Source organism: Lissotriton helveticus, assembly GCF_964261635.1.
Source record: "Lissotriton helveticus chromosome 1_1 unlocalized genomic scaffold, aLisHel1.1 SUPER_1_unloc_15, whole genome shotgun sequence".
NCBI classification, from domain to species: domain Eukaryota; kingdom Metazoa; phylum Chordata; class Amphibia; order Caudata; family Salamandridae; genus Lissotriton; species Lissotriton helveticus.
In genome coordinates, this window is record NW_027611654.1 from 2,462,587 (window position 1) to 2,487,738 (window position 25,152).

A 25,152-nucleotide genomic window follows, 5' to 3' on the forward strand; every position below is an offset into this window, starting at 1 on the left:
AGGAGTTGTTTATATATTCGAAACCTCCAGAAATGTTCAATTAACCAGTTATAAAGTCACGTCTAGCTTAGTTAGTTTATAGTCTTCTTTTTTTAATAGAAATTATTTCACATTGTTACTGGATCTACATGGCTAAACACTTATAAGGTCCCAAAGGCGAGACATATTGGCTATGACAATGCTTGTTATTGATTCAGTACATCGAGCAGCAGAAGTTTTGACTAAGTCCAGAAGAATGCCGCAAACACCTCTTTGGAGGGTTAATAGGCTGAAACATGTTGACCTCTTATTGACTCTAACAGTGCATATATATTTCTCCCACAGTGCCCTGTTTTTAATCCTGGCCCAGGGGCGTACAAATAATGGAAACCACATACCATTTAGCAAGTTTTAGCTTTCACTCTGCTGCCCCCACTACCCTGAGCTCAATATTGTGGTATTTAGTGTACCTTTCACTATCACAAAATATGCCTGAACTCCTTCCTCTCAGTGAGGGGGTTGTATCACGGTGCCAGGAGATTCCCAATAAGGAAGCATGCCAACTATGGTGGGTGAGGGAAATCGTCCTTTTAAAGGGATATTTCATCTTAGCTAGGTCTTCATTTGCAACAGTAATCCTCCGAGACCCAAGGGTTTCTTGATTGTGGTAGAAATACATGTTTACCCCTTCATCGTATGTTCAAGCACAGACCATTTCATGAAATGTTGTGAACTATGTAGGGAAAATGCTCTGTGCACTGAGAAAATGTGTTAAAATAACAGAAAGTTGATAATCGCATTTAATACCCTCTCATACCTGGATTTACCTAGAAGAGAAGTCTGTTAATTCTAGCAGATTTTTGATACCAGAAGGTATAAGAAATTAGGGGATCTTTATCTGATATATTTATCAGTGAATTATCAGAAATGATTTAACATAAACTTTTGCAAGTATTATTTCTAGAGATTAAGGAAGTTCTATATTGGTCCTTTCTAAACTAACCCCAGTGCGTATGAGTACAATAACCACCTCTCTCAAATCAATATTGTGCTTGTTTTAGTGAGAAAGCTAAATGATCTAGGAGAAACCAGGAACTGGCGTCAGTGTTTTTCTTAGGAAGCTTCAAGTTAAAGAGTGAAAATACTTTTTAGAATTCCCCAATGATAAAGATATTTCAATATGTTTGACAAAAAGAATAGGTACATTTCATGACAATATTGGAATGGGAACTAACAGGAACACATATTTACACAACATTACAAAAATATTAGAGACTAAATTTCAGCAATATAGGAAATACGGAGGTTCATGTACTAATAATCCATTTGGTAAAAAGTGGTTGCTTGTAGAGTCAACACACTGCTTTGTCTGTGACTGCCTTTAAATAAAGGAAACTATTAACATTCCCCTTCCAAATTATGAATTGTTAAATGAGCTTAGTACATTTCAAAAAGGGGTTTAGCATTTGCAAACTTTGTGAATTACTGAACCAGTGGATTTTTTTAACAATAAAACATGAGGCCATTTTTCTCAATTCCCTCCAAATTAAGTTTGCTAATAATGTTAGTTGAATGATAACCGGTGCATGCACCTATTTAGTGTTAGTGTTGCTTCAAATCAAATAATAACCATCGCACATAACTCTTACACAATACTTAGACAGAATTGCTGACATCCAGCTTTAATGTTTTGTTAAATATATTTGCAAATGTTGTTACTTAAACAGGAAAGGAGATAAAGCAGTCTCGACATAAATTAGGATGTAATCATAATCTTTAGATACATTTTCTGAGTTTCAGGAACAATGTGTGTCTTCTGGGTTTACTCTAAACCACTATAATAAACATATTCAATCCTTTTAGATTTCATCTGTTTGTACTGATTTCTATTGCAGACAATAATCTAGATTTAGACCAAGGATCAATTCCACCCATGGCTTTTAAAATCTATTTATCATTGATCTTTTTTAGTGTTATTGCAACTAAAACTGTAATAGAACTTATCTGAGAGATGGACCTTCATCAAGTATTATGCCTAGTCAATTTATTGAACAAACTTTGGAGTTAAAAATCTGAATAGATTAGATCCACACGCATTGCCTGACCACTGTATTTTACATCGATAGATTACTTATCAGCACATTTTCTCGAAGTACAAGTCCCTCATCTTCTATTTTTCACGGTGCTCGTGCTGGGTCTGTTTGAACTCTTTTAAAATATGACATTTAAATGTCCAAAAGTTCAGGAATTCTAGTTTCAAGCCTGGTCAAACCTTAACGAATGCTACACCAAAAGATGCCCTTTTTGTTCCTACATTTTATTGTGCACCATGATTCAGAAATGGCATGTTTTTGCTTTCGGAGGTAAAATTCTAAACATATTTATTGTTGTTGCCAACCGAAACATTATCACTAATTGGGAAGATAACAACACGTGGTCTTGTGATGCTTGCTGGAATGGGAAGTGTTTAATCAAAAAGTGGATTGAATTCAAGTTTAGGTGACAATTTTACAAAAGTGTATGGATTTTGTATATATTTAAAATTGTTGATCTCCAAAATGACCTAAATCAATAAATTGAATTGAAATTCAAGTTTATCATTTGAATCCTATTGTTGGAAATATGTGATTTTGAACCCCATGAGGTGGTTCTTTTCCAGAAAGCATTCAGGTTGTAATCATGAGTCAACCTGAGGAGGTTAAAATATTCAAATTGAATTCTAATTACATATGAAATGTTAATTGTTCAATATATATCTCTCAGTATTCTAATGTAAGGACTTTATTGCTTAAGGAAAATAATTAGTATTTGTTTTTCTATATGTAGGAAGCATTACATTAATGAAATCACTGTATCCCACCTTCTTTGTTTCCTTTCCTGTTCTTTATGAACGTTTCTATTGTTGAGCTTTAAAGATTGCCCGAAATTAGGAATTGTGCTCTACATAACTTTGCTGTGTTACAGTAGTTGATTTTTATGTACTACTTTTGTCTCTTATGTGTATGGCAACTGATGTTTTGTTTTGCTTTAATAATCAGCTTATGTTTTTTAGGTTTTATTATTCAATAAAATGTTTCAAACACAACAAATGGTAGTTGATATGTATTTACAACTGCAGCATTTTTTATTGTATGGGCAGTTTCAAAGCGGCCAAAAATATGGTCTGCGGGATGACGGAGGACCACATTGGCATCAGCAGGGAGAGGTTTGGGCAGGTGATTGGGGATATATGTAAGGTTGGAAGTAGGGGGAACAAAACATGTATATTGTGTGGACTGTGACTCCAGGAGTTATTGTGAGGGATACCACGCTACCCTCTAAATGAATCCCCTAATGATTATTATTAACAAACTTTTTTCGGTTTTATAAAAGAAAACGATAAAAGTCATACTTAAAATGATAAAACATCTGCCAAGTTACAGATTGACAAACATAATATGTCCAAGTTAATCAAAACACAAGATAAATATTCATGAATTACAGTACAGAAGTTATTCGCAGCTTGACCTGAGTCTAACAGCGACCCATAAAAAGTAAAGCGTATTCAAAACAGTGGCATTAGAGAAGAGTTGTAAAAAGATAAGAGCTGGTCTCACCCTCCTAAACCCCACTTTTTTGAGAATGGGAATAATAAATAACTTTCTAGGGACAGCATAAAAACTACAAAACATTATAAAGTGAATCATGTCCTGAGGAGACTCATTGTTGCAGAGACAGGGCATGAGGCACTGGCCTCTGTGGAAGCTACAAGGGTGTGCCATGAAGTAATGGAAGAGGTTGAGCCGAAACAGGGTCAATAGAAAATGATCATGGTTGCTTTTAAACCCTAGAAGATAAGGTTCAGTGGTTGGTGCAGTTTTGAACACGATGTATTTACGCACACTAGACTTACGCAGCTCATTTTCCTCTCTATCACAGTGGCTCATTCTTAAAAAACACTCTTTGACCAGAGAAAGGTCCCTCTTACATCTGCGCTCAGGGTTAGCGAATAGTTCCTACCTACCCTGGAGCAGCCAACTCTTATATACTGGAGCCATCAGATGCATGAGACACGGTCAAGTGAAAGGCATTCCCGTGGGATGTCTTTGCTAAGTATATTTTCTTGCTTAGCCCAAAGATTAAGCCACAAAGCCAGGGGACGGAAAGCCAGTACATCTGAGAGGAAAGGCATCCCAACTCTTTGTGCACGACATAAAACGAAGTGCTTTGTGGGACAGAAAGGGCCCTTCGTAGGAAAGAACTTTCAGTACTTTGCACTGCTCCTACCCCAATGTGGCCCAAAATCTCACTCCCATAACTAACCTATGAGATATATTTGTCTTCATATGTCTTCAAAAGAGCTCCTATTGGCTTCCCTCCATCTCTGCTGGCAAAGTTAAAAAAAGCTGCAAAAGCTTTCACTAGATCCCCTTTCTTCCAAGTAAGCAAAGGGCACCAACTCAAGGAATCGTCAAACACAACACCCAAATAGGAGAAAACATTGGTCTTCGGTATTGATGAAAGTCAGAGTTTAAAAGTGAACTGCTTAGCTTTACGAGGTCCCACCTGCACAATGAACGACTTGGCATGATGAAACAACAGGTCCAAGTCCTCCATTAAAAGGGCAAAAGAATTCAGAAGAAGTTGTATGCCCCTAGCTGTCCTCGCCAAGAGAACTGCGTCGTCAGCGTATAGGAGGACTGGCAGGCTATGCTTGCCTACCTGGGGACAATCCGCATTTGTGGCCAAAAGGGCCTTCTCTAAAGAATTAATATATAGCTTAAAAAGAAAGGGTGTTAAAATGCACCCCTCATGCACCCCTCTCTTGATGTCAAGCTGACAGGACACTTTCAGGTCATTTGAATAGCGGACAACCGCAGTTTAATCACAGTGAATAAAATGATGTTACTGTCAATGCCAATGGAGGACATCAACTGCCACAGCTTGGTCCTATTGACCCAGTGGAATGCTGAGGAATGGTCCATTAAGGCTAGGTATATGGGGCTGGAACAAGCCACAGAGTATTTGTTCAGAACCATGTACAGGTTTAAACACTGTTCCACAGTGGAACGACCTGGGTGAATGCAGTATTGGATATCGGATAAAAAGTTGTTTTCCTCAACCCATGATACAAGTGTGTCAAGTACCATGCGGCCCACCACCTTCACCACAGAGTCCAGCAGAGAAATGGGCCTATAACAATAGGTACTGTCCCGTTATCCCTTTTTTAATGCCGGGACTATAATCGATAAAGCCCAAGAATCTGTGCGGCCAACCTGGACTGCAGCATTGATAACAGCTGTGAGGACAGGCACCCAGGTTTCTATGTGGGCAATGTAGAGATGTGGTGGGATCCCATCTGGAGCGAGGGCGTTGTTTTTAGATAGACCCAGAATACCGGCACTCACCTCTTGCGTGGTGAAAATAAGTTCCGACTTGCCTTCCACCCTTTCCTGCCCCTCAATTTGAGGGGTATCCGACTGAAAGATACCCTCGAAATTATGTACCCAATCGTCCTCTGTGATTTGGGCATCCAGTAAATTAGCATTATTTCCAGATAGAAATGGGCTGTTAATAATGCCCCAGAACCTTGCGCTATTACGCAGTGTACTAGCCTCCACTAAATCGGTTCAAGCCTCCTCTTTCAGGACAGACTTGCGAGTTGCTAGGGCAACCACCTGATCTCGGGGCTTAACACCCAAGGCCAGTCTCAGGTTCCTGGAAGCCTGGGAGCACGCTGAACCATCGGGACCTGGATGCTTACAGCCCCCACCGAGGCCTGTAGTAACTTCCTTATGACAGACATGGATCCAAATGCACCCATGATGTCCGTAGCACTTGCCTCATCGTCGAGACAGGTGGCAAACTCGCTGCAACACCGAGTTAAAAGGGACTCGTGGAGTAGCTCTGGGACAATACCCCCCCACTTTAAACTCCTTCCCGCTTCCACCCCTTTAAGGGGGACACCAGCCCCCCGCCCACCTTGGTGTGTCCGAGTGTTCGGGTCCAGTGTGTTGAGACACAAATGGGGTTGTGGTCACTGCATTCACTCGCATGCACAGAGAGTAAAAGGGGGTATATACAAAGGTGAAATCAATAACGGTCTCACACCCTCTCCCAATAAAGGTGGGAGTAATGTTTGTTTTCCCCGGAGGCAGCTTATTTATTACAGATGTTAGATCAAATTCAAGCAAGATGGAGTTAAGCTCAATACCCTGGGGAGTATGTTCCGTGTGTAAGCCTGCTTGTCGTGCACAGCCCATATCTTCCACTCCTCCTTGCATGATGTCCCTACACATGAGAGTTAAAATCCCCTGTTAAAAAAATGTAATGATAACTCTGACCTTTCAAGATGCTATCCTGAAGTACAGACCCCAGCAGAGTTATATAGTCCTCATCCGGGTGTGTAACTACAGCGTTGAAAAAGTTACCAGAGCAGCTTGCTCCTTCCACTGGGCAACAACATCACATGCAAATTGAGAGAGACATACAGTGAGGTATTGTAAGAAACTGGTTCTGTATACTGCACCAAAGTGAGGTACAGTGTGTATAGAGTCCAAGGGTCTCCAGAGGTCGGCAGAGGTTAAAGTTAGATAGAACCTTACTCTCTAAAGTGGTAGCTTGGTCGAGCAGTAAAGCAGTATAAGAGGACAGTGTTAAGCATTTGATGTACACACTCAGTCAGCAAATGAATTCACACACTCAAGAACTGAACTCTAGGCCAATTGTTTTTGTATAAAAAATATACTGTTGCTTTATTTCTAGGACCAAGCAAGCCTGGCACAGGTAAGCATAAAAATACTTTGCTGTAATCATTTACTTGTATGAACACAGTTCAAGTATGCAGTACAAATTGTACTTTGTTTGATTTACAGGGGAGAAGTAGTATGCAACACTTAGCAAATACAGTACATTGATATGAATAGGCTTTTTCACCAAATTGCAGGTAAGTTACTTTTTGCTTTACTTTTCTAACTCAGTGCTGGATACCTAGATTCAGCACTGGTACATTTCCTAGAAACAGCTAAGTAATTACGTTTTGGTTATTCGCATGATTTTTAAAGAATATTTTCAGTTTTCAACACTCCACACTTGGAAACATTTTGGAGCAGTACATTGAAATGAATGGGCTTCTACAATAAATTGCAGGTAAGTTACTTTTCGTGTTACTTTTCTAACTCAGTGCTGGATACCTAGATTCCGTCCATCATCCCCTTTTGTATCGCTTTGTTTGCCCTAAGTTGGCAGGGTATGCTCAGACGTGAGCCCCTTGCTCACTTTGCCACTGGATTCAAGATAGCCTGGCTGATGAGGGTTATGAACCCGAAACCGTTCCCAGGATGCTTGTTTCCGGTCCAGGGAAGACATGGCTTGGCAGTTCGGGCTGGACTGTTCCCATGAGGCACAGAGTCAGACTGATTTGCATATGGCCATGTCTGAACTGGGGTTGCGGAGTGAGCTAAAGAATGGTGGTGGATTAAACCCAGATCAGTTGACTAGGGGTGTGTTTGATTTGCTCAAACGCTCCGTCCATCATCCCCTTTTGTATCGCTTTGGATACCTAGATTCAGCACTGGGGCATTCCCTTGAAACAGGTAAGTAAACACGTTTTGGTTATTTGTGCAATTAAAAAAAATATTTTTAGATTTCAAATCTCAACACTTCGAAACATTTTGGAGAAAAAGTGTCCATGTTATCCTATGGAGGGAAAACAGGTTAACGGTTCTCAGGTAAGTAATTGACTGTGGGAGTTAAGGTTCTGGGGTTAGGCTCAGGGGGTCTCCTAGGGTCAGTGATGCACTGTTGTTACACCCTCAGCGGCATTAGGACGGACGGGTGCAGAGTGTTGAGGCCCAATGTTATCCTATGGAGGATAGGGGGGGCTTCGTTTGGTGGCGGTTGGCAAACAGTCCACAGGATTGTGGGAGCAAAGCTCCTAGGGTTTAGCTCAGGGCAAGTTGGGGACCAAAGGTGCACCCTCAGCGGCACTAGGGCGGCCAGGCGCAGGGGCTGTTTTGAGGTCGGGTGCCCTGTTGATTTCAATAGAGATTCTCCGGGACAAAGAAACACTGCAGGCTTGTGGACGAGGTTCTTCCAGGAGCGATCACCACTTCAAGTGGTAAATTGGGAACTTGTAGGTTGGTTAGGCACTGCTGGGTCGGGCACACAAGGCCGTCGAGCGTCGGATATAGGGGTGCCTTTGGACGTCGGATTTTCTTACCCACTCCGGTCACGGTAGGGGGAGTCCTCTGGATTGAGGCTACAGACGTCTTCTGGAGGCTTGAGGCAAGTCATGGGTCACCGGATCTCGGGTCAGGATCACCGGGGGGGACCTCCTTGTGGTGTTTTTCCTCTCGTGCTTGGGTCGGGTTTGGCGGGTGTGGAGTGGGCTGGATTCTCAGTTTCTGGCTGGCACCAGAAGCTGCAGTTTAAACACGTCCGGTGTTCACAGGAGAAACAGTCTTGAAAGTGAAGGCAGGCAGGTCCTCTGGGGTTTGTGAGGGTGCTGGCTGCTGGAAAGGCCGGGGTTTCGCAGGAGCAGGTTCAAGGGGAGACAGGCCTGTAGGGCTAAGGTCAAGTCAGTGGACTTCGTCCTCTTGTTAGCTCTGCGCGGCTTCTCGTCCTTCTTCTCTTCTTTTCTTGTTGTTGCTGGATCTGAGGAAGGAAGGTTCAGGTTGCCACTAAATACTACATTTAGGGGCGTTAGAGGTAGGTAAAGGGCAGGGACCAATGGGTCCCTTCCCTGAGGTGGGTACACCCCCTATTCTGTCACTCTCCAGTGGGAGGGGGGCAGGAGCCTGTCCCTGGTTGGCTGGGTCCCCCCATCCTCAAGATGGTGGGGATTCGAGGTTGTGCTTCACCTCACCTCCCCCACCTTAGGGGTGGAGTTGGCAGAGGTGGGCACACCTCTCTTCCGCACTTGTTTTTCCCGCCGGTTCTCCCACCCAAAGTGAGGGGGTAGAACCAGTGGGGAACCATTGCTGAAAGCGGCAAATGGTCTGGAGAGTCTCACAATGGTCCCTTTGCAAGTAGTTATCAGTGCAGACAGGTGGCTTTCCATTGCAGAAAGTCGGAGTAGGATGGAGTCGAATTTAGTTCCAAATGCTGACAGCAAGGCTGCTATGAGCATGTCTAACGAAATAGCATCCAGGCTAGGCACTTCTGGGTGGACTGCTGAAGATGGCTGTGATCCAATGTTCTTTTTCGATTACAAGGGCCCCCAACTGAGGGACGCTTCCTCTTAGTGCCTCCTGGGCCCCACCCATTGCCAGAGGTCATGTCAGGGGCTGACCTAAAAATTGGAGACTGCGCACCGACCCGTGTGACAACAACTGGTGTAAGGGGGACGATACCCCCAGCCTGGTCTTGAGGCATATCTTGAGGTATGTCCATCAAGCCTACTTGAGGGGACTGAGTATGGGAACCAGCATATGGAGCAACAGAAAAACCCCTAGGGAAGGGTGGAAAGGTGAGCGAGATAATTGTCTAATAGCCAGTTCAATCTCCTTGTCCAGAACCCCAGCAGCATGCTGCAAAAAAGCATCCTATCTATGACTTTTATGTTTTTTTCCATTTATAAAACCGAATAAAGTTTGTTGAATCCCCTAGTGTTTAGAAGAAACATAGATTAGACAGTACTGGACCTTAAAGTAAGCCTTTTCTGCCTGCTATTGCTGCATTTGGTGAGCCAAGTCTACACAGGAAGTAACTTGATTGGTATGAAATAAAATCTTAGGCATCGCTATCTCCTTATTATACCTTTAGGGCCCAATGTAGGTAATCTCAATTTACCGATTCTTAAATACCCAAATTTACCGATTCGGTAATATTCCTTATTGGTAATGAGGAATACCTTCCCATTCATTCCTATGGTCCTGGAACGAATAGGAAGCCATTTACTATTACCGATTCAGTAAATACCGAATCGGTAATAGAGGGAGCATATTCAAGGGTGACCGGGTGTCCCATTGACACCCCTGAATCGTGCATGTGTGCACATGTGGCGCACATACATGCCCTAAGGGCATGTATGTCTGCCACATGGCACTTTGAAAAAAGCAAATAATTGCTTTTTAAAGGTATTTGGTATTTACCACCAACTTGTAGTTGGTGGTAAATAGAGAATCCTTAAAGCAAAAATGCACTCACTTAAGTAATACCTACTTAGGTTTTAAGGATTCGGTAATTTACTGATTCCTTAAAATAAGGAATTGGAATGTTACCGATTCCTTAGAATAACGAATCGGTAAATTACCGAATCCTTATTTACAGCCTCCTACATCGGAAAGGGCTAAATACCGGTCTGTAACGGAAAATTCACTGATTTGTGGCCATTACTGACCGGTATTTAGCTTCCTACGTCTGGCCCTTAGCCTCTTATCGGTAAACACTTTGAGTGCTTGGAAACTGGCTTTGTTAAAGTAGCGAGTGCTTTCAAAAAATCCTTGTAAATCTCCCTCCCCTGCTCTGTGCCGAGTAGTCACTTGTGAAGTTCTAGTTAATCCCCATAGTTTTGAAGAATGGGCCAGGTTTGAGTGAGACTTCAGACCGACCTCCAAATGTGTCAGTGTGACTCATGATGAGTGAGGCTTGAGGGCTCTGATGTATGCACCTCCGAACTAATGTCACTGTCGAGGCACTCAAGGCTGCTTGTATGACAATGCTACAAAGAGTTGACACACTCGCTAATCAATGGTGTATTGATGACGAGCGTACTGTGATATAAGAGCCTATGTGAAAGAGTAGAATATTTTTGAGTAATGAAATGCCCCTCCCCTGTTCTTCAGACCAGTAACACCCACTCATGTTTATGATACAATATAAACTGTGTGAGGAACTTCTGGTTCATACTTGGTTGTCCTATCTTAGGAATTAATTGTTTCAAAGATATATTGCTGTATTTTTTGTCAATGAATCTTTGTTGAGAGAGGATGGTGGTTACTGGAAACAAAAAAAACAAAGCCTGGAAGAGACCGCTATCTTAATATTTTAGGAGACAGTTGTGCTCTTAAACCAGAAACTCAAAACCTAATTAGAACCTACATTTCAGTCTTGTTTGAGGATATAAAACCCTATCAAATATAAGGAATAACCCACTGACACAGGAAAATTTGAAATAAGCTCCTTCAATTGTCGCTTTGACACATGACCTATGCCTCATTGTCACTGATCTGGTGTTTAAAACTCCATGGTATTTACCTCTGTTACTTTGCTATCTAGGACGTTGTGGATTTGTACAACTGCAAATAAATTATTTAAAAGAATAAATAAGCTGCCCAGTTTAATTGGAAAACTGACTGATATTCTGATATATTCATTGAAATACAGATATATTCATTGAAATACAGATATATTCATTGAAATACAGATATATTCAATGAAATACAGATATATTCATTGAAATACGGACTGTCGCTTCCAGTTGTCACCTTTCTGTAAATACTCTTAAGTCCTATACAACAATGTTTGGAAGATGCTCATCTGAAGTGAAGCTATAAATGCTTTTTTACAGCAGCAGCCAAGGGTGAGGCCCTGTACTTGAACTGTCTGACCCTTAAAAACATTCCTGTCTGAGACATCTGAAATCCCAGGTCTTTACAAGTATAAATGCTTGTTTATGTGAAATGTATTCACTGCTGGAGCCTGGAGGCGGCGGTTCCGTCAGCGGCCACCAGAGGGCGTTCCTCGCCTGCTGATGAAACCCACTGAGCTGCACATTGGATGAAAAAGAGAAGGGTTTCCTCTTCCGGGTCAGCGGTGGCAGAGACAGCACCAGCAGAGGGGGTGACATCACTTTCTCCCTGTGCTCTGTGCCCAGCCTGTTGCAGAGGAGGAAGGGGCCCTGTCTGTCTGTGTTTGCAGTTACCTCCATCTTCAGACCCTCACAGAACCCCCCTCAGACCCCAGATCTGCCCCTGCCCCCCGCAGGCCCCCAGGAGGAGGAGAGAGCCCGGACAGGTTTCTGATCAGGTAGGAGAGCTGCCAACTCACTTGGCTGCAATTTATGAATCCATGGATCAGATTCATGGTGACATCAGGAGAGCTCAGCTCTTCCTGCTGCTGAGGATGAGTGGGGAGCGGAGGAGGTGAGGCCTGTCCAGAGGTGCAGAGGAGGTGAGGCCTGCCCAGGGTCAGAGGAGGTGAGGCCTGTCCAGAGGAGGGGCAGAGGAGGAGAGGCCTTGAGCTGGGGTTCAGAGGAGTCGGAGCCTGTCCAGAAGGGGTGAAGAGGAGGTAAGGCCTGGCTAGGGGTGCAGAGGAGGTGAGGCCTGGCCAGGGGTGCAGAGGAGGTGATGCCTGTCCAGGGGGCAGAGGAGGAGAGGCCTTTCCAGGGGTGCAGAGGAGGTGAGGCCTGTCCAGGGGTGCAGAGGAGGAGAGGCCAGGGGTGCAGATGAGGTGAGGCCTGTCCATGGGTGCAGATGAGGTGAGGCCTGTCCAGGAGTGCAGAGGAGGTTAGGCCTGTCCATGTGTGCAGAGGAGGTAAGGCCTGTCCAGGTGGGCAGAGGAGGCGAGGCCTGTCCAGGGGAGCAGAGGAGGTGAGGCCAGGAGTGCAGATGAGGTGAGGCCTGTCCAGGGGTGCAGACGAGGTGAGGCCTGTCCAGGAGTGCAGAGGAGGTTAGGCGTGTCCATGTGTGCAGAGGAGGTAAGGCCTGTCCAGGTGGGCAGAGGAGGTGAGGCATGTCCAGGGGTGCAGAGGAGGTGTGGCCTGTCTAGCGGTGCAGAGGAGGAGAGGCCTGTCCAGGGGTGCAGAGGAGGTGAGGCCTGTCAAGGGGTGCAAAGGAGGTGAGGCCTGTCCAGGGGTGCAGGCCTGTCTAGCGGTGCAGAGGAGGAGAGGCCTGTCCAGGGGTGCAGAGGAGATGAGGCCTGTCAAGGGGTGCAAAGGAGGTGAGGCCTGTCCAGGGGTGCAGGCCTGTCCAGGGGTGCAGAGGAGATGAGGCCTGTCCAGGGGTGCAGAAGGGGAGAGGCCTGCCCAGGGGTGTAGATGAGGTGAGGCCTGTCCTGTGTTTGGGTGGTTCATAGAAGGTGGGGCCTGTCCAGGAGGGAGGCAGTGGAGATGAGACCTGTTTGTCCAGGCAGGGTGGTCGAGAGCTGAGTTTGTTTGTTAATTGTTGTTCCAAGAGATTTGTGGAATGAGTGTAAGTTGTTTGTAAACTGGCTAATTGAAGAGCCACAGAGTGAAGCGCCTCCAAATATTTTATTATATATTACAAGAGATTATTGCAGATTTGCAGACAATATTGCAAAGTCGAAGACCGGGTAAAAGAGGACGCATCATTTAGCGTTGCATCCAGATGTTAGTGCTTAATGTGAGGGGCTGCAGACTAACATTCTGGATGAGATTTTGTTGTAACCAAAGTACTCTAGTGACAATTTTATTACTAAGCAGAAGAAGATCAAAATAAAAATAATGATGGCTCAGACAACATTTTTCCAAACAGGTGACGAAAGTGGTTCTCACGGATTGTATTCTTGTTTTGATTCTGGGTTTGTTGCTGGTATGAATTTGGAAATGCACGGCGTTGGTGTGCAGAGTAATGATGTTCAGGATGTGCAAAGAGGAAATGTTCCTCTGGGTCAGGGCCGGACTGGGAACCCAAACCAGGCCTGACAATTTTGACGGACCAGCTCCCTGCCTCTTTTGTTGCTGGGGGTGATATAGCAACACCACAGCAAAACCAGCCCCCAGTGACCAGCACTGAACAATCGGTCCCCACTGTTCCAGCCTCCCGGGGAAACATCGGAAGCCCGTTACGGCCAGTGCGGCACCGCTTAGGGTATCGGTTTTACTGACAGTGGCAATTTAAATACCTCAAACACTAATAATGTGCAGAATAAGACATGATCTGTGCGATGTTTGCAGGAACCTGGGAAACTGGAACACCAATTAGAAGGCACCAAATGGGATGTCTCAGTCAATGGTCCCAGCCCAACTGGCCTCTGTGCCGAGCATGCAGAATCAAAGGCAGGTATATTGGAACACACATTCAGTCCAGATAGTCCCACAGCCCAGTGCAGAATAGAACACCAAATTCTCAACAAATGAGAAATTTCCTAGTTATCACAAAGGAAAGTTTCAATTCTTTTAAGGACGCGGAGGCGAGGGTTATGCATGACCTTTCTTCATTTTATTAACAGCAAGTTAGAAGAAACAGAAAAAACACAGGCTGCCAATTACATATCCCATGAGGCACAACAGTAACCATGGGAGCCAGTCCACCAATCATAGTCCAGCCGAATACATAAAGCAGCTCCCTCGACGAAGTCCGTCCTCTTTTGTCGCTGCAGGAAGTTAAGTCGTCCCCAGATTAATCCGTCTTCTGATCAGATCCTAGGGCAACAGAAAACGAAGAGAAGAACCACAGAGCAAGATAAAATGCAAATGCAAAAGTACTATCAGTAGCATAACCAAAAGAGAAATAGAACGTGCAAATGTACAGAATAAGATCAATGCACAAAATACCATAAATATAAGAAACCATTACTCTCCTGATATGTAGAAATACGAAATCCAGCAAGACCTCCAAGCGTAAGGGAGGGAGGCTCGAAAAGCCAGGGTGGGATAATCCTCGACTCCGTGTCCTTAATAGAATTGAAACTTTCCTTTGTGATAACTAGGAAATTTCTCATTCTATGTCAGGAAGCAGGGGCGAGGATTATGAAAGTTCAAAGCTTACTCTCCACCAGCGCAACGGCTTCATGAATTGGTTTAATAGAATTTCTTAAAAGTAGATTCTGAAGACCAATCAGCTGCATTCATAATGTCCCCAACCTGCAACCTACCTGGACAGCCTTGGCGGCCATTGCTCCCCTAGTAGAATGAGCCCCAAAATGCCTGACGCCAATACCAGATTCAGTCATAATCCATTTGACCCATCTAGCAATGGTAGGAGAAGATACCGCCTGAAACGGTTTTTTAATGGCAATCAGAAGTTGCCGTTCACCCGGAGGACGAACCTCCAAAGTCATATCTTCATAAGATTTTAAACATTGAACAGCACACAATTTCGGAGAATCTGGAAAAGCAGGATAGATTACTGACCTCGTACTCGATTTAGTTCTCCTGGAGATGGTAAAGCTAACACCTTCCGGGGAAAAAACACAGGCAGAAATATCAAGGGCCCTGACATCCGACACTCTCTTACAAGAAATAGAGGCTCCGGCGGACGTGAAAGACGTATGCCTTTCAAAAGCTTACAAACCAATGGGTGCTCCCCAATCGGAGCCCCATCCACGAGAGAGTGACCAACAGAAATGACCGGCCTAAAAGAGTTGATAGTGCAATAGGCTAATTTCTGATTAAAAAGTTCCGATAGGAAGTTCACAACTTCTGCAACGCAGGCGCCCACGGGATCCAGGTGTTTTGCCACACACCAACGAACCCATCTTCTCCAAGCTGATCTGTATCGCTTGGTTGTGCCCGGGGCCCAAGCCTGCTGGATAAGGAGTTCAGCTTCCCTTGAAAGCGAGACGTCAGTCCAACGTCTCCTGAAATCCTCCATGCCATAAGATGTAGATGGCCTTGGAGAACCAGAGGGTGAGGAAGTCCCAGAGGGTCTGAGGGGATGTTGTTGAAAGACGGCATCCCCCACTCCAGGGAATTGAGCAAAAGGAAAGGAGTTTGCATCAATTATGTATGTATTATTGAGTGGATAGCCTAAAGGTAATGCCGCATAGTCGCCTTTTAATGAGGCTTTTTCTGCCAGCCTGGTTTCTCCATCTATGTCTTTTTCAGAACGTTTTTTTGTGGCTACGGAAGCCGGTTGAACTGCTGCCGCTGAGGCTCCATCAGCCAATGAATTCCCTGCAACGTGAACGCCATCACGTTGATGACTCAGTGTATGTATCACGTGAGTCTTTTGTAGTTCTTTCTGTAAAAGAACTACTTGTTCCCAAAGCTTTTTATGTTTTATTGTGGCACCTGTGTCATCTTTGTAACCGTTCTTGATCCATGTCTGCATGTCATTATTGTAAGACCTGACGCAGAAATGCGAATCACACTATATTAGTGTCGGGAGTTCGCGATCGGCATTTTCAAGCACCATCTTTAAAGATTTTATTTCAGCTCGCTGAGCTGTACAGTTTCTGAGTGATTCAGTTTTGGTGATCATTGGTTTAAATTTACCTAAGCGCCAGCGACCTTTAACAATCGCGCACGCGTGATAGTAAACTTGTTTGTCCACGACGTAGTGTTGTTCAAATCTGTCCGTGTAGATTACACAGGAATACTGTTCTAGAGGCAGAATTTCGATTGGCAGAGGATATTCCTGTTCATATTCTAGATGTTCTAGTTTTTTCATTTTCGGATCAAAATAGTGTATCACGTCTTCTGCAGCTAGAGAATTTTCCCATTGTATCCATTTTGGATCTAATGCCACAGCATTTAGATTGTGTGGGCTTGTTAATGCCTCAAGGGCTGATTCTGCTGTTAAAAAAGATATGTTTCTCCCTTGGACTAGGGCTCTTTCTTTTGCTACAGCAGTTTGAACCGCAGTTAGAATTTTTTCAGTAGAACTGAATTTCATTTCCGCTTGTGTGTACAAATGTGATTTGTAAGCTATTGGTACCGTTTCTCCCTCATTAGAGGTCAGGTACGTGAATCCGCATCTTCCTGGGATGACTCGGATTACAAGGTTGCGTATGTTTTCGCGTGTTTGCAGTTTTTTTTTTGTTAACATGTCTGTTTGTAATGATCTTAAGATTTCTGTGTGTTTTTGAGTCCAAATATTTTGTTTGAAATCAGGTTTTATTAATTCGTAGAGAGGTTTAACCCTCTCTGCATAATTTAGAATGTATGTTCTTCCGAAATTCAGAAAACCTAGTATTGATTGTAAGTTCTTCAGCGTTTTTGGAGCTTGGAGTACAGCACACTTCTCTAAGAAGTTGTCTGCTAGGCTTTTGCCTTCACTTGATAATTCATATCCTAAAAACAGGACAGTTAGATGGGCAATTCGAGACTTCTTAAAGTTGAATTTGTACCCTTCAGCTGCAAATCCAAGTATAATGGTGTTCACTCTTTTCAAGTGAGTCTCCAGGTCGTCGTCTGTAAGATAGATGTCATCGACATATGACAATGCTTCATCATCATATATTTGTAGTAACTCTGTTACCCTGGCTGAGAATAATCCTGGGCTATTCTTGAATCCCTGTGGGAGTCGACAGAATTATTTTTGCGACCCCATTGTTGAGAAAGCGGTCAAATACCTGCTTTCAGGTGCAATGTTTTGACAAAAGAAGCCATTTGAGATATCTAATGTTGTCTTATATTTTTTGCGCACGATTTTATTCATTAGTGCTGCACTGTGTGAGTTTGTACTGCAAATGTTTTTCAACATGAGTTAAGCTGTCTGTAGTCCAAAACTAGACGATATGAATCGTCTGGCTTGGAGACAGGAAACAAAGGATTGTTCATTTGCAAGGTGCATGTTTCAATCACCCCCTGATATTCAAGTTGATCTAAGATCTCCCTGACTTGTTTTCTAGCTTCTTGCTTAACAGGATACTGCCTTTGTGCAGTAGGTTGAGTTTTTTAACTGGATTTTATGGTGAGGAGAATCCTCATCCCATCCTACATGATTTTTATATAATGCAGGTGCTTGTGCCACTGCCCATTTTCTTGCCAATGTGTATTTTTTTATGAATTGGAATGTTATTTGAGAAGGCAGGCATAATTATTTCTTCGCCATGAGGGCACTCCCTGACAAACTCTGGTGGCCAGTCTTTCTCAGCTAACAGGATGTCATAGCCTTTCGAAAGGTTATCCCAAAAGAGACCCCTTACTTTCCTAGTTTTTTCCCCCTCTATACGTAATGTTATTTCGTATAACTTATGGGGTTTGCTAACTCTGGTGTCTGCAGTTTCCACTTGAATGTATTAATTCGTGTTCACTGTCTCCAGAAGATTCATCAGGATCTTGCGAGCTATGGTCACTTCTGCTGCGCTGTCTAGCATTGTCTGGGTCCACTCTCCGTTTTTAAGTTGTGTCCTCAGAATCCTCGGCATATTTTATTTTAACAGTAGATACCTTCTTCTTTGGAAATTGTAATTTTTTACTTTGATGAGCAGGTTCCTTGTCTTTGGACTTGACGTGCTCTTTTTTCTGTTCTGACCGTCCTCTTCTTTCCGATTTCTGTGAGGAAGTCTTAAAAGATCGAGAGGGACGCGTATCAGTGTCTTGATATCTGTCCGTTTTTTTCAAATTATCCCTATTCCTAAGGTTGTATCTTTTCTCAGAGGGTTCCCTCTGGGGAGACTTGCCTCCTCGTTCTATAGATCTATCTCTTCGTTGAGGAGACTTTCCTCTGGACTGGAATCGTTTTTCTCTGGGAGTGGATTGTTTATTACCCTCCCAACTCTTTTTTGGAGTGTTGAGATAATTTTTAATAAATCTTTTTTCAGGATTGTCAGTTAGTTGGGGTTTTACTGGTTTCCCACCCAAACTATCTCTACCTAATTCTTCATAGGATTTTTCTATGATTCTGGCAAGTTCAAATGGTTGTTCTGCTATATCTGTTTCTTTCAATTTCTGGCGGATCGCCACAGATGCTGCTTCTCCTTTTATGTTGGCTAGTAGTATAGCTGAGACTTGCTTAAAGTCTTTCAGTAATTTCATACCTAGATTTAAAGCAGGCTCTGGACCGTATTCATTTTGAATTTGGCTTAGTACGTCTGGTATAACCCCCATAGACGGAACACCATGTGTTTTTGTGTAAATTGAAGCAAAGACTGTGCCCAGAGTGTCACAGTCCTCCACATGTGGTGCGATCCCCATTGGAAGGCAGATAGTCAGAATTCTGTGTTTCTCATAAGGTGTAGTATCAGTATCAATACTGCCTCTATTTGAGTAATTTCTGAGCTAACCAGAATGGAATCTATTCCTGTTTAGCGGGAATTATGCCAATCGCTGATTGTATATTTTGTGGAGTTATCTTATTTATGTTCCCCTGCTTAGGGGTGGTCTGTGGAATTTTTATTGCTGGTTGGACTGTTGAAGTCCGCATTACATATTGGACCAATTGTCTATGTATTTTAATTAGCAGTTTTAGCTGAGCTAAAAGCTCTCGGTCTGACATCTTTTCAATGTCAGGATGTGGTGTGTAGCTGGCTAGAACCGGCCCCGTGGCTCCTGGTCTACCTAGTGGACCGAGCCGGGTGATGTGATTTTGATGTTTTAGGGCGCCATTAAACCAGAGCAGGTGCTCTTGGAAAGTTAGTGGGATTTCAACGTCCTCGAAAGGAGCGTATTCATCCGGAAGTTCCTCTATTTTGTAATAGTGGAAGACTTGTGTTACAGCGTGTGCTGCTGGAAAGTGTATCCATGAATAGAATACCTCTGTCTGCCTATATTTATGGGCCTCTACCACGAATATGACTGTAACACCTCTCGATGATAGTCCATTTTCTATGAGTTTAATAGTTATGGTTCTTCTTACATTGACCGGAATGATTATAGTATTCGGGTCTTCATCTTGAAGACTTGTGTCCTCAGTTAATAGTTGAGTTGCTAAAGCAGCTTCTCTTTCTTCATCACTTTCTGGCATTTTTTGTGACAGAAAGTTTTCAAGGGAAACCAAGATTAGGTGCACAATATTTTGGAACACTGTATCCTTCAAGGTTGACTAAACCAAAAACTAATAAATAGGATTCTCATCCTACTATGTTTCGGCGGATATTAACCTTTTACCCACTCCAGACGTCTATTGGAGTTTTTTATGGGAAAAAGGGGTCTGTGTGAAAAGCACGACTGAGTTACTCTAGCGTCTTGCGTCTTGCGTCTTGCGTTAGATTATCGCCTTACCAAACGTTGGGCGCCATGTAGTGTAGTTCCTATTTTCCCAATAGGCTCTGCGCATTGAAATAATATAGACAGCAGTTTAGACATAGGACTGAGGTTATCTAGGTCTCTAGTGACTATATTAAACTTAATTAATTTTGCCAGCTAGCTCTGAGGTCACTAGAAACTACACTACATGGCGCCCCACGTTTGGCGCCATGTAGTGTAGTTCCTATTTTCCCAATAGGCTCTGCGCAATGGAATAATATAGACAGCAGTTTAGACGTAGGACTGAGGTTATCTAGGTCTCTACTGACTATATTAAACTTAATTAATTTTGCCAGCTAGCTCAGAGGTCACTAGAAACTTTCTCGAGTGAACAAGGAGGTGTTAACTTCCCTGAATAGACTTGAAGGGTTTAGTTTCTGTCAACCGTATAAACATGACAACTTTGCTCCCTCAGAATAAGAGTGTATCTCCAGAGTCGTGTGAAAACAACAGACAACTATTTCACTCAGTCAATCGTGCATGCTTTAGTTTCACCAGAGTGCAGAGAAATAGAGAGACGGGCGTTTTCAATAAAAGTTGTTATTTATTGAGCAGTCTTCTTTCGCATGCAAGAGAAATGAATTGCCACAGTTGCAATACTTATCATGAAATAAATTGCGTACAGTAAAAGGAGTATTATGAAATAATACTGTAAAAGCATTGATATGGTTTCTTAGCCATATGATCGTTTAAAATGGTTAAAATATATACATACATAAAAACATTGACTAACGTACTCAACTGGTGCTTCTAATATACGCCTACCCAGGTGTAACCTGACCTAAGCCTAATACGTGGGAAGGAGTAAGTGAGTAGCAGTTTAAGTTAAGTTGGTTGTTTTGCCAAGAATCTGAATCAAGAATTCTCTTAAGGTTTTAGTCAGCTCCGTACCTTGGTTTTTAGAATGAAGGAGGTCTTGTATCTCTCTCTCAGGATTCGATCTCCCAGTAACCCGCAAGGGTGACTGGAAACACCGGAGCTGGATTTCTCGGCAGGAGAAAAGACAGCGTCTATCTCAGTGCGTCAATGGGAGGGTCGGCTTCCTTCGGCTCTCGCATCAGCTGGGCTTCGGGCAAGTAGATAGCCGCTCTGCTCCAAACCACCACCGTGTATTTGCTTAAGGCAACGTTGGTATATTTATACCTGGAAGGTGCCGTGTTTGATGTAAGGTTTGACATAAGACGTCACTAAGAACTAACAGTATGTTCTGGACTCCAGGAGTTCTTGAGCAAATCAAGACCAAAGCAGGGGGAATTCCCGGGCTGCTGGAGGCTTGGATTTGTTTAAAGAACACGTTGTACTTTCTAGGAATCCATGGGAGTAGCCTTGCCGTATTAGTACTGCATTGGCTATGACTAAATATGGACATGGTTCTTATGCCTTTATAAGGATATGTTTTGTTATAACCACATAAGGGCATGAATCGGGAATATTTAATTAGTGTCCTAGATCAATTCACAACACCAGAACCAGTCTTGAACACATGCGCAGACAATTTGTTAACGCTGTCCTGGAAATGGCCGAAGAAAGGAGCTTGTCAACCTCTGCAGGAGTGCGTGCCTGGGGGGGCTGCACCTCAGCAGAGTGAGCTGATACATAGTCATGGTCAGAAGGTGACTGCATATTTAATGAGGGCCAGGCACCCATAAACAGATACACCCTACTAAATTATAAAAGGCTCCCCCAACACGAGTGCCTCTAGAAACAGGTGAGTAACCAAAATGTTAGACTTCAATGTACTACAGAAGTGGCTGTGAAGACTTTCACATATATTCAAACTTTTTTTTTTTTAATACAAGCAGGCCACGCTTAATATTAAAGGGCAAAGCCCGTAAAACAGACCGCCATGCGGTGTCAGTGCTGGGGGGGAGGCAGAGCAACACATCAGACGAAGCACCAGAAGGCTCAGAGTGTTTCACCACACGCGCGCGAAGAACGCTGTGGTGAAGCTGAAGCACCGGCCGCGCGTCTATGGAAAGACAGCACCACACGGCGCACTGGCTAAACAGAGACGCTCAAGCCAAGCCTACCGCGTCAGCTACACAGCGGGAGAAACCCGCAAGCAATACAATATAAATAAAAGCTGTCACACAAGGAAACTGCCCCCGCAAGTCCCAAATACGCAGTTAAGAATATTCAAAGGGACTTAACTGAAGGCAGCAATGAAGAAAGAGGACGGACTTCGTCGAGGGAGCTGCTTTATGTATTCGGCTGGACTATGATTGGCGGACTGGCTCCCATGGTTACTGTTGTGCCTCATGGGATATGTAGTTGGCAGCCTGTGTTTTTTCTGTTTCTTCTAACTTGCTGTTAATAAAATGAAGAAAGGACATGCATAATCCTCGCCTCCGCTTCCTGACATAGAATTCAGGATTTCAACAAAATCCTTTAGTGATTAATAAGGATTTTCCATAACTTGCATCTACACTAGGAGTTTCTACTGGACTGAATCAGACACAATGACAGCGCCTGAGACGGGAGAAGGATTGCATGCTTGGTGCAGTCCTAGAGGTCACCCAGAGTGGCCCTTTTGTAGAATAATAATAATAATAATAATAATAATCCACATTTGTAAAGCGCACAATCACCCGTAAGGGTCTCTAGGCGCTGGGGGCCGTCGGGAAGATTAAGCGAGCTATTGCCCAGAGTCACATGGTGCTGGGCTAACCTGCCGCCGGAGCCGGGGATCGAACCCTGATCCTCAGATTCCAGCGTCAGTCGCCCTGGCCACGGCGCCACACCTCTCCCAGCATCACTTTTAATCATTAAATGTGCTACCCGTGCCACAGTCAGACTGACAGGAGCTCCCAACCCACCCCTCTTGGGAAAGGAGTCCAAGTTGTAGGCATTTCTAATAAACAACTGATGAGCTGTCAGCAAATGTTCCCGTACAAATTGGGTCAATGATGAATGGCCTGAACCTTGTTAGGGATAACCTTGTAAATTGACTTGTGTAAATTACTGTACACCGGATGGTGTTGGTATTCAAACACAACGTGAAGACTCTAAATTACATTCGGCAACTCAAGAGTTAATTTGTTTCCAGGCTTTACATAAGAGTATTTAACTCCAGATTCAAATTGCACAGTAAATCAAGAGGCTTGGAATTTTACAGGAAAGAATTGTGAATTGATTGAAAGTGCAGAGCCAGCTTAAATCACGGTGAAACTGAATGCAGTGTGTTCACACACTCCTCAGTACAACCATACACGTGAAGCAGAGGAGGGCATATACCTGTCATTGATAACATTTTTAAGCAAGGCATTCTAAAAGAAGAGATATGGAGCCCATGTAACTCCACTATCACGGGAATTAAATAAACAGGTAGAAAAAGGAGGATAGTAAAGGACCTGAGAAGAATTATTACTATTGTTGTCCCATGTTGCTGTATTGTATGGTAGAACATGCAAGATCCAATGCCAATCTCCTGGTTCTGCCTGGGCTCGGCTAAACTGTTTTCATCATTCAGTTGAGCCGGGGAGATGCAGGAGATGAGCAGAACCCCCCCTCTTCCTTCTTAGATACCAGTGACACTACGAGCTATGAGAGGAGGAAGGGGGAGGCTCCTGTGTGCCCCGCTGCAGCCTCTATCTTCTGCCTTCTCCTGCCCAAACCATATATTTCAGAGAGGCAGAGGCTGTGTATTAGTACATTGTAATTTTGAGAGCAGCGGGCCTATATCAGGTTGAATAGGCTGCTGCTGCTCCATTGTCTTCAATGGAGGTCTCAACATTTCAATGTTCCAAGTTTTGTCTCATGAAGGATTTATTTATGCTGACCCCCCGCATCATCCCTTCAGATAAGTTATCGATAAAAAGCACCAACATGTTGATGCTTTGTTGCTTCCATTGCTCAGCATTCAAACTCTGCATCAGCTTGAGCTTGAATTACAGTTGCCCAGAGAGCACGGTTTGTTTAAATCTAAGAGTCTGGTTCACTGATTTATGAACGGTGGGCAGAATTATGTACAAGGACATTAACATACCTTTGCAAACCAGATTGTTTTAATTTGCAAGTTTCGTGGTCTGTAAATGGAAATATGGGGGTTATGAAGACGTGGACTGGGTTGTTAGGGTTTGTTCTCTGAGACTGTGGGTGGACTCCATATTCACAGAGACCTTTTCCAGCAGGGGATCATGGTTCTTGAACCAAAAAAAATATATGTATTCATAACCAGAGTTGCTTGACAATGGCATCCAGAGAACAAGAGATTCTTTTGTTTTGTAAATTCAGGACGGTTATTTGTAAAATGTGATGAAGTGTGATTGTCGTCTGATGCAAAACCATTTCTTTCCTTCCTTTCAAGGTATTCTGGGATGAGCAGGCAGTGCAGCGTGGGTGCCACCCTCGGAAGAACAAAATATAATATAACTGTCAGGTAAGGATTCCTATAACTCTACGTTTCCTTTTCGCCTGTTTCTTCTTTCTCTATTCCCTTTCTTGATCTCTGGTTTTTGGTCTCTTCAGCTTCCACATTTGACTCCCTCTGTGCACTATTCTTGTTGTTATCAAACTTCTGATAATCACATGATGGATCCACATTCCTCCTGGTACATGTTGGGAGTGTAGTGCGGGTCCAATTATTTTTAGGTCAGTTTTGCCTAGCAGTTCCTTAACAATTGGCATATTTGTCTCCTCTTCCAGACCACATGATACCATCCTCCCTCTGTCTGTTCTTTCTGTGTATTTTCTCTCTGGATTTGACTTCCATCTCTTTGCATCCTCCCATCCTGCCCTTTTTTGTCCTGTCTACTACAAGCAAAAGACACAGTACATGTGCGTGGACACACATGCACACAGGGCTTGCTTTAGGGTGGTGCGACCGGTGGAACTGCTCCTGGTGCTGACCTTGGGGGCACTGTATTTAGAAGTAACTTATGGGTTCACAAGCATCTGCTGAAGAGTAGGGGTGGGCTCAATTTGAGTAGTCGCGCTACGCAAAGCTTGTCGAAATGGTAAAAAATCTCCGCGAGCGCGCAAACGTTATACGAACACACGGAATTGCTTGTTCCGCCCGTTCGCGTTGCTTTTTTCCTGTTCGCGAATGCTGTTTACGTGCTTGGGGAGAAATATCTCGCAAACAAGCATTTTGAAAGCGCGAGCAAGCAAAAAATTCCTCGAAACCGTCGAATCGCATAATTTTTGGCAATTCCGTGTTCTCCACAGAACGCGAAATTACCCAAATGTTTTGTGTTTTTCTTTTTTGGACCCTTTTTGGTTTCCTTTACTGTTGTGCTATTCAATAACATGTCCCTTCCTAGAGCACTCAAAAAAGGAATAGATTAACAGTCTAGGTGGGCAGGGGAGTAAATAACATCTGATAATTTATTACAAGAATGACAAATATCTCACTATGTTCCCAGCCGTTGCCACAGAAA

General features: G+C 43.6%; 1 protein-coding gene across 2 annotated transcripts in view; it reads left to right on the forward strand.

Moving 5' to 3' along the window:
* The window catches only part of LOC144805591 (uncharacterized), a 42,262-nt gene that overhangs the window by 13,706 nt on the left and 3,404 nt on the right, over window positions 1-25,152 (forward strand). The window contains exons 1-2 of one of the 2 annotated variants that reach the window (XM_078672116.1): window positions 11,748-11,928; window positions 24,081-24,152. The gene's annotated coding sequence lies outside the window, so the exon portion shown is untranslated. Of the gene's footprint in view, window positions 1-11,747; window positions 11,929-24,080; window positions 24,153-25,152 lie in introns of those variants that run through there. The other variant, XM_078672117.1, reaches the window with a different exon arrangement.